The sequence below is a fragment of the Camarhynchus parvulus genome, chromosome 1A (assembly GCF_901933205.1).
Source record: "Camarhynchus parvulus chromosome 1A, STF_HiC, whole genome shotgun sequence".
Classification (NCBI taxonomy): Eukaryota; Metazoa; Chordata; class Aves; order Passeriformes; family Thraupidae; genus Camarhynchus; species Camarhynchus parvulus.
Window position 1 is genome coordinate 63,014,310 of NC_044586.1, and position 15,868 is coordinate 63,030,177.

General features: G+C 41.4%; 1 protein-coding gene across 2 annotated transcripts in view; it reads right to left on the reverse strand.

Annotated features, from left to right (window-relative positions):
* KIAA1324L (KIAA1324 like) overlaps positions 1–15,868 on the reverse strand; it is a 98,305-nt gene that overhangs the window by 62,758 nt on the left and 19,679 nt on the right. Inside the window, exon 1 of one of the 2 annotated variants that reach the window (XM_030959869.1) lies at positions 2,422–2,894. The exons of the other annotated variant lie outside the window; for it this stretch is intronic. The gene's annotated coding sequence lies outside the window, so the exon portion shown is untranslated. Of the gene's footprint in view, positions 1–2,421; positions 2,895–15,868 lie in introns of those variants that run through there. 2 annotated transcript variants of the gene reach the window in all.

Here is a 15,868-nt window from a genome sequence, read left to right on the forward strand (position 1 = left end):
GTCCTTATTTGTAAAATGTACAAAAGAGCTTTGCTCCTCTCCAAGCACCTGTTAAAACAGCAGCTGGGCTCTTCACCAGCTTGGAATAATGTCCCAAGTGCTGTGGCAAGTGGTACACAAGAAGATCAAATGCAGGTCTGCTGAGGGTCAGAAGACTGGATCAAACTCTTTGTTAAGAGCTTTCTAAATGTGCAGTGTTGATCCTGCCTGCGGCACTGCTGGAAGGAAGTCGCTTTCGCCATGGGAGGAAATCTTACAGCAGTCCTTGCCATGGCAATTCCAGAGAGCACTTCTGCAGAGCTTCAAAGAGCGACAAAACAGGAACATTTAGCCTCACTTTTACAACTCTGCAAAGCTTTCTTGATAATCCATCTGTTTTCTTGCCAAGGAAAGCTCATCACATAGAGTCAGGGGCACAGGGTTCTCCAGCCAATTAGGCAGGTGGTGCTGCCCGATGTGCCTTCCCTGAGCAAACAGGATTCACAGGCTTCCCCTCTGCAGGCACCAGCCTGTGGTGCTGTGCCAGGCCACCAACACCATCCATCTTGTGTCAGCCAGCCCCACAGAGCCAGCACAAGGTTAATGTAGTCAAGGTGCAAAAAAAAATAAAAAAAGAAATAAAGAATAATAATACACTGCAAGGTAATGTGCATATAGAACAGCTAATTTCCAAATACTGTGAACTCTGCATTTCTCAGGCTAGTGCTGGCACAGGTTCCCACAGCCTCCTCCCACCACTGACCACAGTGTACTTTGTAAGCTCTGAGGTTTTAAGCAAGGTTCAACATTGAAGGAAGAGCAGTGGAAACTAAGAGATGAAATTAAGAGATGTTATATGGGCATGACATGCTTATATTTTGAAGTGGCAACCAAACATATTTTTAATTGGCTCTGAAAATCAGAATTAAGCAATTATAGCATAATTACATTTCCATTTTTCTCCACAAACTGTACCTATTTCAACAGTATCAAATCTGTCCTGAGTTGGGAGTCTGGAAGTTTGCTGTCCTCATTTAAAAGAGTCTAAATGTCTCTTTTGACTGTCCAAGGAGAGAGGTGGGGCCTCCAGAGGGTGGTACCTGTCATCTCAGAGGAGTCCCTGCCACCTGAGAGTCTTTGAGCTGAAACCACTCAGGATGTCAAAGTCATTCACTCTGAAGGCTGGAAGGAAGGAGGGGAGGAGGGAGAAGAGTTTGAGTTGCGGGGTTTGCTCAGTTGAAAAGGAAAGGATATGTCATTCTGAAATACCCATGCAACAGGAGATAGTCTGCTTTCCAGCTAAAAGTGTGCTTGTCAAAATGCATTAGAAAACATTCGCTTCAATGTGGAAGACTGCAAATCCCGCCCAGAATAACATATGCTTCTAAGGCAGAAAAGAAAAAAGGAAATAAAAAGGCACAAAACCAACCCAGTGGACATTTTCCCTCATTTGAAATAATGCAGGCATCAGATTTTTTCAGGACTCAGAATATAACAACAGCACAACCCACAGAACCCAGCCAAAGCTTTATCACATCAGATGGAGACAGCCGCAACACTAATTAATTGTAACACCCAATGCAGACATAACCCCAATCAACGTGTGTTAAGGGTCTCCTGCAGCACTCAGGGAGACTCCAGAGATAAAGCAGCCCTGACAAAGCCTTCCCAACATACTACCTTCCCTGTGCCTATCTCCCTGCATGTCCTATTGTCCCTGTCATAGTTTCTGGAAAAATCCCTTTGCCTGGATATCTTCTCTTGGGAAGCTGAGAAGCCTCAAAGAAAAATTAAAATAATAATGATCTGATTGCTTCCCCTGTGTTTGCTGCTTTGGAATGTGGTCTGCAGATTGTTTACCAACTGGTCATTGCTTGATTGGTTTCATGTGAATTGTTTTTACTTAATGACCAATCACTATCAGCTGTGTCGGACTCTGAGGTGTCAGTCACGAGTTTTCATTATCATTCTTGTTAAACCTTCTGTCTGTATCCTTTCTCTTTCTTTAGTATAGTTTTAGTATAGTAGAATAGAATAGAATAGAATAGAATAGAATAGAATAGAATAGAATAGAATAGAATAGAATAGAATAGAATAGAATAGAATAGAATAATAAATCAGCCTTCTGAGAACATGGAGTCAGTTTCTCATCTCTCACCTCATCCTGGGGACCCCTGCAAACTCAACATCCTATCATATTTATTCACAACCTGTCACACACCAAACAACTGGCTGCCTAATGCCATAATTCAAGGCTCGTAATGAAACATCGTAATTGTCTGCTTATCTCCACTACAGCAAATCAATATACAACTGTGCACCACCAGGCACAGAGACAGGGAAATAATTATGAATCTTCCACCACTGGCTGAGTATTTCACACACATACAGACAGGCACAGAACCAAAGGCAGCAAATCTCAGTTACAGCCTTTCTACCCACCTGACACCTCCAGCAGCACTGGAAAATCCAACACAAGGGATGCCAAAGTCAGCGAGGCATTCTGGGGGTTTCCTGAAGAAAATAACCTGGGGGGTTCTGCATGAAACCCCCAGTGAAGAATCCTGGGGATTTCCTGCACAAGTATTACCTTTACATCCATAGAATCCATAAAGAGCAGGAATTAACTGCTTAATAAAATCCCCAATGAGCAATGCCAGAGTCCCTAACTCACAACTGCCTCCTGTGAAGATCTGTGACCATTTTAAGCTGTTTTGCTTCTGTAGGCTTTTACCTCCAGCCTCTACAAAAGCTTTCCAATTTAAAGGCTGGAAGATATTTTTAAAAATACATAAAAACACAAGTGGTAAGCAAAAAGTCACATGTTGGCAGGTTATCTCAAGAGGAATTAGGTTGCTTCCCTTTCCAAAACAGTCATTCTCTCTTCTGTGTTGTCCTTTTCTGTGAGAGATGCCCGAGTGAAGCAAACTGCTACAGCCAAGTTTCATATCCCAGGAAAACTGTTCTCTGTGATGGAAAACCCTGAGAAGCAGTGAGCCCCAGCTGCTCTGTCAGGAGCCATTATGATGAAGGATTAGCAGCACAGGCCATCTGCCTGAGCTTGGGGGTTTGCTTTGCTTTTTGGTTTTGTTTTTTACTGTATGATGCTGCAGTAAATCAGCACAAAATTAAACCCAGGAGTGGCTGAGCCCATTGGGACTGAGCTGCCCCTGGAGCACCACTATCACCACTCCACCATCCAAGGATATTAAAATAAAAAACACCCCTGAACAACGATTCAGCACGACATAAACTGATTTGCCAGTGTTTCTTTGTTAAAAACACAGTGCCAAACTGAAAGGGGGACTAAATCAATAGCCACAATCCGGGCTACATTAATTCCAAATCCCTTTCACTGTGCAAATACATTACAGTGATTCACAGAGACAGCCTCAAAGAAACAAGTGCCTCTGCGTTATTACACAGCAAAATGTAAGGTGCTGGGGAGTCACGTGGGCAGGCAAATGATGGCATTAGGGATTTAATTGGCCCTTATGGATGAGAAAGCAAATGAGGAAGGGCAGGGCTGTCAGCAAGCAGCAGAAGCCAGGCCACAGGAGAAGCTCTGAGATGTTTTCCCCATGCCGGCAGAGCAACAGGGCTGTTTGCTGGGTGTGAAAGCTGTGGTCAGGAAGGAGAATCACCGAGGGATGCAGGGGCCATGTCCTCCTCCTAGAGACCAAAGGGCCATAGGATAGCACAGGTGGGTGATGGGTGCCCTGCAGAGTGAAGGAGGAGGGTGTAATCCCAGGATTATCTTTGCATTTAAAGCCAAGAAGCACTTCAAGGTACCTGGTGAAGAGGCACAACCTGACAGGGCAAATCACAGAGGTGCAACCAACAGCAACCCTCTATCAGAGCAACAGAGTGGGAGATGTCCTCATCCCACTCACAGAGAGGACAGAGAAAATGCTGTTCATTGCCTGAGACCAGTGATAAATGCACACTGGAGGATAGTGATGCACATGCTGATGCCTTTTCCTTTCTTGGTGGGAAGGATGAAAGTTTGCCAAGGAAGTCTCACAGATATGTATGCTGAGCAGAAAGATTTTTAAATGTAGAGTCTGATGAAGGAATAGAGATGGAAGCAAGTTTTGATATAGAAGAAAAGAATTGCTGAGCCAGTCTTTCTGGATAACCAAGAAGCCAAAGGGTTTGTTAGTTAGAAGGGGTTTTTATGGCTTAGAGCAAAGGATAAAGCCACCTCAAAAAAGATGTTTTTACCAAGCAGAAAGATAGCACAGGCAAACAAGTCAGCAAAGTTGCAAGTAGAAAAAAGGTCTCAGAATTTTCCACTGCAAGAAAACTGAAAAACAACTTCTAGCTTAAACTGTAATGTACTAACTGTTAGTGATTGGAGAACAGTAACATGAATATGGAAATTATAGGAGTTATGATAGGCTATAGATAAAAGTTAAGGTATAGATTGGTTCTACTGTATTAAGATGCTCAGCAAAGAAAAGTATAGAATGCATTGTAACCAAAACCAGAGGGTCTCCAGGCCTGCCTGCAGCTGGAGCTGACAGCCATAGGCACAGGCTCTGTCACCCACCACCCTGGACTGCTGGAACACCTTGGATGGAATAAACTGCAGTTTGGAGAGCCCCTGGAGTCCCACATCCCTCATTTCAGCTCTTACACTTTCTGCCATTCACTACAGCTGTGCAACTGTGGAGCCCAGCACACTGCAGACACACAGACAATTCCCATCCTCACCTTCTGCTGCCCAGGAGACATTTATAAGCACCAGTGGCTGGTCCTGCCTGCAGGCCCTCAGCTGCCAGGAGCTGCACACCAGCTCTCACTGCAAGTGATCCCAAACAGAGAAACACTCTGAAGAGCCAGGACCTACATTTTGTAGGCAGAAGTGAATGTAACAGGACCATTAAACACCATGCTCACCTCCTGCACAGAGAATAATTCCCAGTATTTTGGAATAGTAATGATTAGGCTGACCACCAGCTGTTTGCACAGGGCCATTGCACTTAAACAGAGCAGCTTTTAAAGAAGGAAAAAGGGTGCAGATGATGCTACCAGGCACATAATCAAGTTCTAATTACCTTTTTCTTCTACAGCCACATGCTACCCAAACCATATGCTGCACCATGTTAGATGATGGTAGACAGAAGCAGGAAAGCAGCTTTTTAGAGCCTTTTTTTTGCCCATGGGAAGCTCTTTGCCAAACAAGGTCCCACCTCTTGGTTAGTGGTGAAAAATCTGCAGCCTGCAAGGCACAGCTGTCTTTTCTTTAAAATCATTATTCAATATTGCAGTTCACAGACCCATTTCACTTTCTTCCCAAGGGGGGAGAAAAAAAGTGCTCTTTTATGATCACATTCAGTCACAGGCTCCTCCCAAAGTCCCGATCAACCAGAGTGAGTTCATGGAAATGAATGCGAGCCCAAACAGCTAAATAACTATTTTTCATGAATAGAATTTAGGAAAGGAAGAAAGGGAGGCACAGATTTATTGGCATCTCAAACCCTACTAAAAATCACAGAATGCACAATAGTTCTTAACCCTTGGAGCTCAGGTTGGGGGGCTGCTGCAGGAAGATTGGGCAGGGGAATTTGTGCTCCTTCTCTTAGAGAAAGAAACAAAATTCCAGCAATTAAACAATTTACTCGTCCAAAGTTAAGGCAGAGATGAGTCTGAAGAGATTATTATATAATCAGAAGTCATGATAAATGAGGAAAATGTTAAAGAGCCCAGCTTTGGTGGCCTCTTCCTTAGGTGAATAATGTGCTTTCCTTAGCAAAGGCCATGAGTTTCTGAAGAAAACCCTCCTGGATTTACACCAAGCTTGCATGAATACCCACACATGTGAGGGAGAAAAGGCTTGTCTTAGAAAGGATTAACTCCTCAGGCCAAGCAAGCTTTACCACATGACTAAGGATTCTCTGAAGATTTATGTAGCCAGGAAAGGGGAAATAATAAAATAAAAAAAAAGAATTGAACTGGCTTTTGCAGGCCAATAAGCACCACAGCTGAATTAGATCTGCCTAATGCTTGGTTAAGATCTGTAGCCTCAGGCAATCATTCTCTATTAAACAGATTATATTCAGCACAAACACAGGACATTTGTAAGCTTAAAGCTAAGAGGCTACACATGAAAAGACAGAAAATAAATTGTTCTGGGAATAGGAGCAGGAGGAAATCTAGAGGTAAAATAACCCTGTTTTTAAACTTAGGAAAGGAGGTGATGATTAGGGTTTACCAGAGAAATGATCATCCCCAAAAAACATCTTCTTACCCCATAAATACATGCAGGATATACAGATCCCCTCCTGTCCCCTACTGAAGCAGGGGATGCAGTGATGGCAGGGCTCTGGAGGATGCTCTCCCAGGGCCCCAGGATCCCCCAAAGCTCCTGCTGCTGCCAAAATGCTCCAGACACAGCAGGGCACATTTCCCATCCAGGGGGACCTCATCTGGCCTCACACCATGGCAGAGGCTCTGGCTCAGGCAGATCAGTGCTTATGGACAGGAACTGCCTGGGAGTTTCTGGTTGAAAAATTGCTCTCTGGACGAGCATCAGTTTCCTGAGAAATTTTGTGGGAAGTGACCACATCATTGTAAACTTTTCAAACGGGAGCATTTTAGAAAATCTTTATGGCCCACATATTCTTGCCAGTCATTTTATATATGGGTGATCCACTTTTTCACTCAAATGGTACAGAATACTTTGGCCTCCAAGTAGACAAACTCTTAACATCTAGCCTTGTCTTTTTCAGATTTCTTTTTCATTTTTTGTTTTAAAGCTTGACTTCTATATGAATGGGAGTGTGCTTGTTCTGAGTTTTGCTGAGCAGAGAAACAGCTGGTTCCAGAGAAGCTCAGCTTTTAACTGACTCAGAAAAGAGCCACCATCCAAATCCACCAAATTAGTAACTATCTTTCAACTAGTTTCAGGCAGGAAAACAAAAAAAGTCTTACTCAGGACCAAGCCATGCAATACACCAAACTGTCTTCACTTCTACAGCATAAAAAAGCTGCAGCCTTTAAAGAATGAACCTCTGAAAGGGCACCTAGGATTTGATCCACAAAGTCCTCCTGCCACTGGGGATTTGGTACTCCCATCAACTGATAAGAAAAAAAATGTAATTTGACCTGTCAGCAGAAAAACTGTGTGATAAAACATGTGTTATTTGTTTCTGAAGTGGCTGGAAGAGTGCCCTGCTTTGCTGGAGAAACAGCTCACACTTTGGTGCTTTCTGTCTGACTGCATTTGCCACATTTCTGGAGTCCCAAGTAAGCCAAACTGAGCAGAGCAAAGCTGACAGCAGGACCCTCACTCCATGAACCAAGAAATCTAGTGTGGATAAAGAAGTTAAATGAGAGAAGGAAAAACCTCTTTCAAAAGGAAAATTCTCCACACAGAAAAAGCTATTTTAAAAGGGACAACTGAGCCACACCTGTCCCCACCTCAAACCAGAAGAAATCCCTCTGGGGCAGGAATGAGCTCCAAGGGGAATCACACAACTGAAGCAAGAGAAGGAGAAAAAGCTCCATTGCTATTCACCATTTCCAAAATGCCCTGGTGAAAAAGTTTAATAACAACATGGCCTTCACTGATGTCACTGTATTTTTGTTATCCAAATTATAAAAATCTTTAGGTCTATCACCCAAGCTCACTCCTTGAGCTATGTGTGTTTTTAGCAAGACTAGACATCAAGGACAGACTGAGGATGAGGTTTGATATAGACTGGAGCTGCTTATACATCCTTACATCTTTAATGTATTTTAGTCTTACAGCATCCTATGACACTGTTGCCAAGCCAACTATAAAAAGAGCAGCTCTGTGTTTTCATTGGGAAGGAGCTAAAACACAGAAGCAAGAGCACAGGCTCTAAGTGAGAAATGGATGGGAGGGCAGGACACAGAGCAGTTAAAGGAACCCTGAATTCAGAGGAAAAACTTCCCCTGCCTTCAGCACACTTGGAGTCCATCCTCCTTCAGGAGATTTGCGTTTCAGACTTTTTTTCAAATAAAAACCCAACAATATTTGCTTCAGAGCTAAAAATTGTCCTGGAGTTCAGCTGAGGAGAGAAGCTCTCTCATCTCTTATTGTCTTCAAGGACAACTTCAATGCTTTTCAGGATTGCCACATTGCAATTTGCAAATATCTATGAATTTCCAGACTCCTACGCCAACTTGGCTTCACTGGAGGTTTCTTATCAGTTTCCTGTTAGTAGTAAGAGTTTCCTTCCTTGAATTTCCCTAATACGATTTCTTTTTAACTCCAAAGTATGATTCAATAACCAAATGATAATTCCTTTCCTTTAGCTTGATATAAATAAAGTCTTGTAAAAGTTAGAAGGAAAATTATAACTTCAATACAATTCCCAACTTGTAGCATGTCAGACAGGAGATATTATTTAGACTGGTGAGAAGTGTTCTCTAAACCAAGAGTTATTTTTTTAATTGAAATCAAGGGTATCTATATATAGCACATTTGTGTATTAAAAAAATAAATAAAGTCAGTGCTCTGTGAATGTAATGCCCCAAGAAAGCAATGAGAGATTCCAACATATTTCATACCTTCAATATAAAAGTAAAGGTTTCACCCCACCAAAGATTATTACCAAAGATTGGTAATAATACCAAAGATTTCATTTAAATCTTTGGTATTATTACCAATTTATCTTTCAGCACAACAGAATTGGTTGCCAACATTTGTCTCTATCTTTGCTGCCTATGTTCTCTTTCTTTAAACAAACAACTTGCTCTATTTTGATAACTCCTATCTACACTAAAATGACCCCTCGTGCATTTACATCCAACTTCACAGAACTGAATTTCTGCCCCAGAGAGCAAGCTGTGAAAAATGCAAATCACAAAGATTTCTACAATTCTCTTGATTAAAAGAAATTTCTTTGGTCCAAAGTTACCCTGTTATATCTTTACTGAAGTTACAACTTGTCCCAGTGCTTTTTTTCCTAGAACAGGCATTCTTCAAAGGAAACTACTGAGACAAGCTCAGTATCAAAATGTAATTTCATTTGCACCATTGAAGTCAATGGAGTTTCTTTACAGCTTGATCCAGTAGCACATTTCAAAGAAAAGAGGGAAAAGAAAAAGCACCATAGGCTCATGAGTAGCAGAAATCCTGCCCAGCTTCCTTCAGGATTGATTCTCAAGGTTAATTGGTCTTTTATGTACAGATGACTTGCACGAGCTGCCTCTTTATCTCTGTTATTTCAGTTCATAAAACCATTTCTAAACCTGCCTGTGCTATAGTAGGGGGAAAGCACAAGCCTAGTAGGGAAAGGACAGAAATTAAAGGATTATAAGGAGAAAGAAGAAATAAAACTAAGATGGAGGCAGTAGGCAAGGTCATTGCTGCCAAATAGGAAGTAGGGGGTTGTTTTAACTGTAAGGGATAAATTAGAAAGAAATATATCAGCTATCATGTTATACATTCACAGAGTAAACCAGGTAAATGGTAAACATGCAGATAATATTGCAGCATGGTTACATTAAGTCAATAGAACATCCCACATTCGGGGCTGTTTTCATCTTACAATAATGAACATTAAACTGGTTCTTTTTCCAGCAGGATATTTTTTCCCCTTTTTTTTCGGCTTTTCTCGCCGTTTCTGTGCAGTGGACAAAAGCAGCAGGTGGAACACAGTGTCATCAGCTACAAAACACAACATCCTCACAGGAACTAGGCTGCATTTTCCTGATTAATGTAATGATCCTGAAACCCAAACACCACCTGTAATTGGCCCTCGGTCTTGGCTGTTGTGAGAGGCAGGCTCATTAAACGCTTCAGCACTGCTGGGAGCCGCAAGCAGGAGGGGACAAAGCCAAGAGGGGACAAAGCTTCCGGCCCTCAAGCAGCCTCAGCAACATGGGGTGCCACCAGAGCTGTTCCTAAATGGATGCACAGCCCATCCCAGCCAGGACAGGCTGCTGGATCCCGGGATCCAGCACGGCTCCAGGAAGGGAACGGGGAAAGGGGCAGAAGCTGTGTCAACATTGTTTTGGTAATCATCTTACCTGCATTTGCAAGGGCCTTTAAAGCCAGCAGTTCCATCAATGCTGTCACTCAGGATACTTGTGTTTGATTTTAAAAGGCTAAATCCACCCCAGTTTGCAGGAAAATATTTGTATACCACACCTCTGCTCCCCAGCGAAAAAGAAGCGCCCTGGAAAGCCTCCACTGCTGCCACCAGAGGATGCAGAGATGGACCCAGGAGTCCAGGAGCCAGCCCCAGCCACCCCAGACATCCCAAATCGTTCATCCTGTCAGCAGTGAGATGTCCTCATCTCATCCTGGTGGTGTCCCAGTCAGCTCAGCTTCAACTCAGTGCTCAGGAGCCATAAACAGGAGAATAAAACTGATGCCACATTTTCCCTCTCCATTAAAACCACTTACAATCTATTTGAATTTGAATTGAACTTTTGAATGTAATTTGAATTGAGTTTGAATCAAATTTGAATTTTAATTGAATTTTTCCATAAGCTGTTTATTTACACCCTTCATCACTGGTATCTTCTATTATTTCTTCAGGGAAAGCCTCCACAAGACAAACTAGCATTTTTGTCACCAAACTGATCTTTCTCACTAGTCTGAATTTCATCTGTTATGCTGATACCCTTTATCCCTGTGTCTATTTAAAATTTCCTATTTACAGGTTTCTACCTTCCACTAATCATGTCTTTTAGACTATTTTTACTACAGATACTTTAATTATTCACTGGAAGTAATTTTTACTGGTTAATATAATTCTCCTCTAAAGAGTCATTAGAAAGTAATTTTTTTAATTATTCCTAGATATTAGCTATCAGGCAGACACTGAATCACCTGGGAGAGCATTTCCACCTGCAGCTACATAGTAGAGCATTCCAGCATGTGAATCCATCATTTAAACCCAAAATACTGAGTATTTTCATACCCAGCCCAACCTCAGCACTAAGCATGTATCTGTAGATAGCTGATAGATCAGAGACCAGGATCTGTATTTTCTCCTGTGAGTTGCATCCCCTGCTGCTGTGTATTGTATTAAATGATTTACAGGAGAGATGGAACTTTTAAAACTAAAAGTAACAAATATGCATGTGGACAAAAAGCTGCCTACAGGTGCAGGAACAGTGCTTAAAGGAGATGTAAGACTGAATTGGATTACCATTGCAAATTTGGGCAAATTTGGCTCAGTCTCCTTCTGAGCAAAGCACTGCAAATCTGCTCTTGAGTGGATTCACTGCATATGGCCAACCCTTTCTCCTGCATAGAAACAAGGGAGAGCTTCATGTAATTTTTTTTTTGTGTACACTTAAAATACTGAAGAAAAAATAAAGCTGACACAGAGGATGTAAAAATAATTTATTCGATGCTTTGTCACTAAGTTACACGTGTAGCAACCAAATTTCTCCATGCCATGAATTATTCCTTTTTCCTCAGTGTACCCTGTGCCTGCCAGTTTAGTACCAACTACACAGTTAAAACATGCCCTCATCAAAGGAAATGCTAAATGAAAGTGCTTTTTGCTCTGTGGATAAATTACCTGCTATGAATCTCTGCCTGGACATGCCACTGCTTTCTTTTTAGTTCTTTGGTCACTTATCAATGTGATGGGGTTCAAAGCACAGGCTGGATTTCCTTTACGAGGTTTTTTCAATGCAATACGATAGCAAGTGCAAAAATGCAATGAAATTTGTCTGGCATTATTTGTTCCCGTGAAATCCATTATTTTTTTATTTGCAAGATAATGGTTTTCTCTCCCCTGTTATTTGTTACACTGTTTCTATCAGGTTTATGGGCCAGTCATAGCCGAGGGTGTCTTTTGCTTAGAGAAACACTAAGCATTACTCTTTTATATTTCGCAGAATTTTCTGTTACTCTTTATAATACCAAACTCTTCATATACATTAATTGAATATTTGTTCTCGAGATTCCAATCATCCTTCCAGTTATTGTACAAGATCTTTACTACTAATTATTTTCCATAAAGGTATTTAATGAGTCAGTATCCTTTCATCATAAAACTCTTACGATATTATCAGTAATGGAGTTAGTGTAAAGTAAACATTATTCTCTCTTCTCTAAGAGTCTAAAATCTCTCTCCATTTCTTTGATATATTTTAGTCCAACATCATCAATTTATATAATATGTATAATTCTTCTGTTTGCTATTTTTCCTGTATTGCACAAAGATGCCTCTTTTTTTATTCACCTGGTTGTTTACCTTTCTCAGAGCAGGCATCTTTATCCACACTGTTTTTATAACACCATCACTTTCATCATGACCAGGATGATTAGTGGATCAGTTAGTGGTTCTGCATCTCGTTTTTATAGTTTTGATCTGTTCGAGCTTTTGGGGTTTTCTTGTTTTAGTTTGGTTTTTTGTTTGGTTTTTGTTTTCTGTGGGGTTTTTTGTTGTTGGTTGTTTTTTTTGTTTGGTTGGTTTTGATTTCTTTTTTGTAATACTAATACTACTACTAATAATAATAATTATAATTATAATAATAATGATAACAATAATAATAATAATAATAATAATAATAATAATAATAATAATAATACATTTCCAAGTCTTGCTGCATACCTAGCTCATTGGGAAGCAGCTTTTGATGCTATGAGCTGCGTGTTGCAACACCCCACATCAAAAGTTCATTGAAGAGAGAAAAAAACACTAAATTATAAAAGCAGCCCAACTCAGCCTGCAAACTTTTCCTGCCACTCCCACCCTATACAACACCATGGAAAATGCATGGCAACTTGAAGAACATATGCAGCTGCCTGGGAAAATCTAGAAATATTAATATTACTTGAATTGAGCAGCTTTCTTAGTCAGGGTTTTCCTTTTAAACACCTTTAGGTAACAGTTTCACAATATCCCAGCCTATCTGCATTCTCTTAACCTGATGAAGAAATTTTGACTACTGAAGTTGTAAACATCCATCAAAGCTCTCATCACTGGCTTACAAATGATTACAGCAGGAATTGTTATTTGTGGCAAGAATGTACACAGATTCTAGGCTACTGGAGACTCTTCCTGCTGACCCCATGGCATCTAACCTAATCTGACTCAAAACATACTGGGAATTCTTGAAGGAAACTATTTCTTTAGTCGTGCTTCTTAAAGTGATGAAACTACAGAGCAGGGATGATTGCCTGCATCATCTACTCAGTAAGGCTGGATCTGTGCCTTCCTCTGAGAAGCAGCATCCTTCCTTCAGTGCCACACACTTCATTAGGGCTGTGCAGGAGCTGTGACTGATGGCTTCTGCTCAAGCAAGTCATCCCTCTGACTCCAGAGAAATTGCCCACGTGAGCCAGAGTTTCCAAAAAATACCATTTGTCATAGCCTGATGCTTTCAAACACATTAATCTTCCTACAGCTGCTCCTCTTTAAAAAGGGCTAGAAGATTTAGAGCTGATGAAGCTGGGTTATTTAGCAAACTCTGGCAACCCAAAGGCTGTGGACTCCCCTTTTAGGCGCATTAAAAAATGGGAAGCCACGTGGAAAGGTCTGTGGGACTGAGCATGCCCAGGTTAATCTCAATGGGCAGATCTCTCCCTGAGTGACCTGGTGCCCAGGTGGCACTGAACACTTAAAACTGGATCATTGAACTGGCATTGAACACTAAAACCTGGATCATTGAACTGGCATTGAACATTAAAAACAGGATCCCCTTTGTTAGCACCCTGCTCCAGCACTTCTGTCATGGACCTGAATATACAACATCCACAGCACCCACCCTCCCAGAGCCACACTGCCTGGAGACAGGGAATGAAAACCACATCCCACAAATACAGATGCCTTTTCCAAAAATACAGACGCCTTTTCCATGAATTCAAGACTGTTTTTATTAAGAAGTGTTTTTATTTCTGTTGGACTGGCAGGACTAACCCTTACCTCACTGCACTTCCCTCCTCAACTCTCCTGCTAGAGACAATTGACAGCTTTTGCATGTGCTGCTTTGCTTTTCTCTGCACCATCCAAGAAGACACAGGAGGAGCATGTTCACTGCCACAGCTGCCCAGAAATTGAATTTGCTGCTGAGAATTTAATTACAGAGAGCAATCAAGGCAGCAGACTGAGAAGTGACCAAATGTGAAATGGGCTAAGTGCAGAGCAGAGGTGTGGTACAGCAGTGCCTCTCATCTTACGTTTTACACTTCATGTGCGTCCACCAGCAAAAGGATTTGAAACACATGGGGATGATATTAACAATATAGAAAGAATGGCTGACCAAAAATAGTGAGGCTTTTTATCAAATTTCATCATCTTCTCCAAAACACTGTTTCTACAAAGCTCGATGCAGTAGAGTAGCTTTAACATGATGTTCACTAAATTGAAATGTATTAACATTTTCCAAGCACACATTATCCTTTATGTACAAGAGCCATTTCTAGTCCCAGAAAAGATCATTTTACTTTGACATTTCTAATTAAAAGAAAAACATTGCTCACAGATAAATAATAAATGAGAGTGCAGATGCTCTTAGCTGCATGGCAGAAGGGAATAGGGAATTACTCATGAGTATGTATCCAAATGAAACACCAGACCTGTCCATAACATGCACATCTGGGTACCACAACAACTACAGTCACTGACTCATTTTCCACCCACTTTTTTCCAATATCCCATCTGATTAATTATATGGTTTTTTATTTCTTCCTGAGGAGTCCTGTGATGACTAAGTACAATGAAAATGTACATGTAAGAATGAATGCTCTTGCTCTTTGGACTCTGGGTAGTTTTAGTAGTTACCCTAAGCTGGGCACTAGTTGCATGCTTTCTCCTGAACCTGAGAAACTGTTATAAATAACTGCAAGCAGAGATTAACATAATTTTACCACCTTGATTGCTCATAATGGTATAGAAGAGTGAGTCAGAACTGTGCATTAAATGCCTGGGAGGGTTGAAGATAACTGGCTTATAAGCATCCTAAGTTTCACTCTCCTGGATATTTCACAACACAGACTTTAGGCTTTGGCTTTGCATTAAGAAAAGTGTTCATTAGTGTTTAGAGCAAACACTGGGAATAAGGCTTATAGCTCCTGATCCTCCTTCTGCCACCAGCTTGAGCTGTTCTGTGACTTTGAGAGTACCACTGGGCCACCCACTTAAATCTCTGCATCTCTAATAACTTAAAAGCATGCTGTGATAAAGCCCTTCTCCAGAAGAAATGGGTTTTACCAGATCTGAGCATGCATGCACACACATAGGCTTTTAAATGTCCCACTGTGCCAATGGCCAAGGGCTGCAGCATACTGGGTGATGCCTCACTGCTGGGAACATGGAAAACTCAGAAGCAAGGCACAGTTAGGGGCTGTTTGCCTTCCAGACAGCAAAGCAGGTCTCATAATAGCTGAGACAAATAGCTGCAAAACCTAAATCATGCATAGATAATAAAAAAATTCAGATGTAGATCCCAATTTTCCTGACTGCAGTGGGACCTTGGGTTCCCCTGGACATCTGATGGTCCGAACTGACCCTGCTGTTCTTGGAATGATGGCAGCAGCTTGTGCCCACCACAGCTGCCCATTGCACAATCAGCTCCCACTCCCATGGGCAAGCACCTTCCTGATGGCATCAGAGTTGGAGCAGAGCACAAAATGGCTCAGTGTGCTTCTCATGGAAAATTAACAGAGAAGTCTTGATCCTAAGAAATGTCAGCGGCAAAACACTAAAATTATTTAACACCATTTCATCCAGCCTTACTGATTGGGAAATTGTTAAGGCAGCAATTTAGGCTTAGTGACAAAAGGACATAATTAAAACTTCACTATGGATTCACCTAAGCACCCAAAGCATTTCTCATCTGAATGTTCATTCCTGTTCGGATTACGGAGCCGAGCGCTCCTATCAGTAATTCCACCTCCTTCTTAATTTACTCAGGCAGGGTCAGGGTTTATATCCGACTTTGTGTA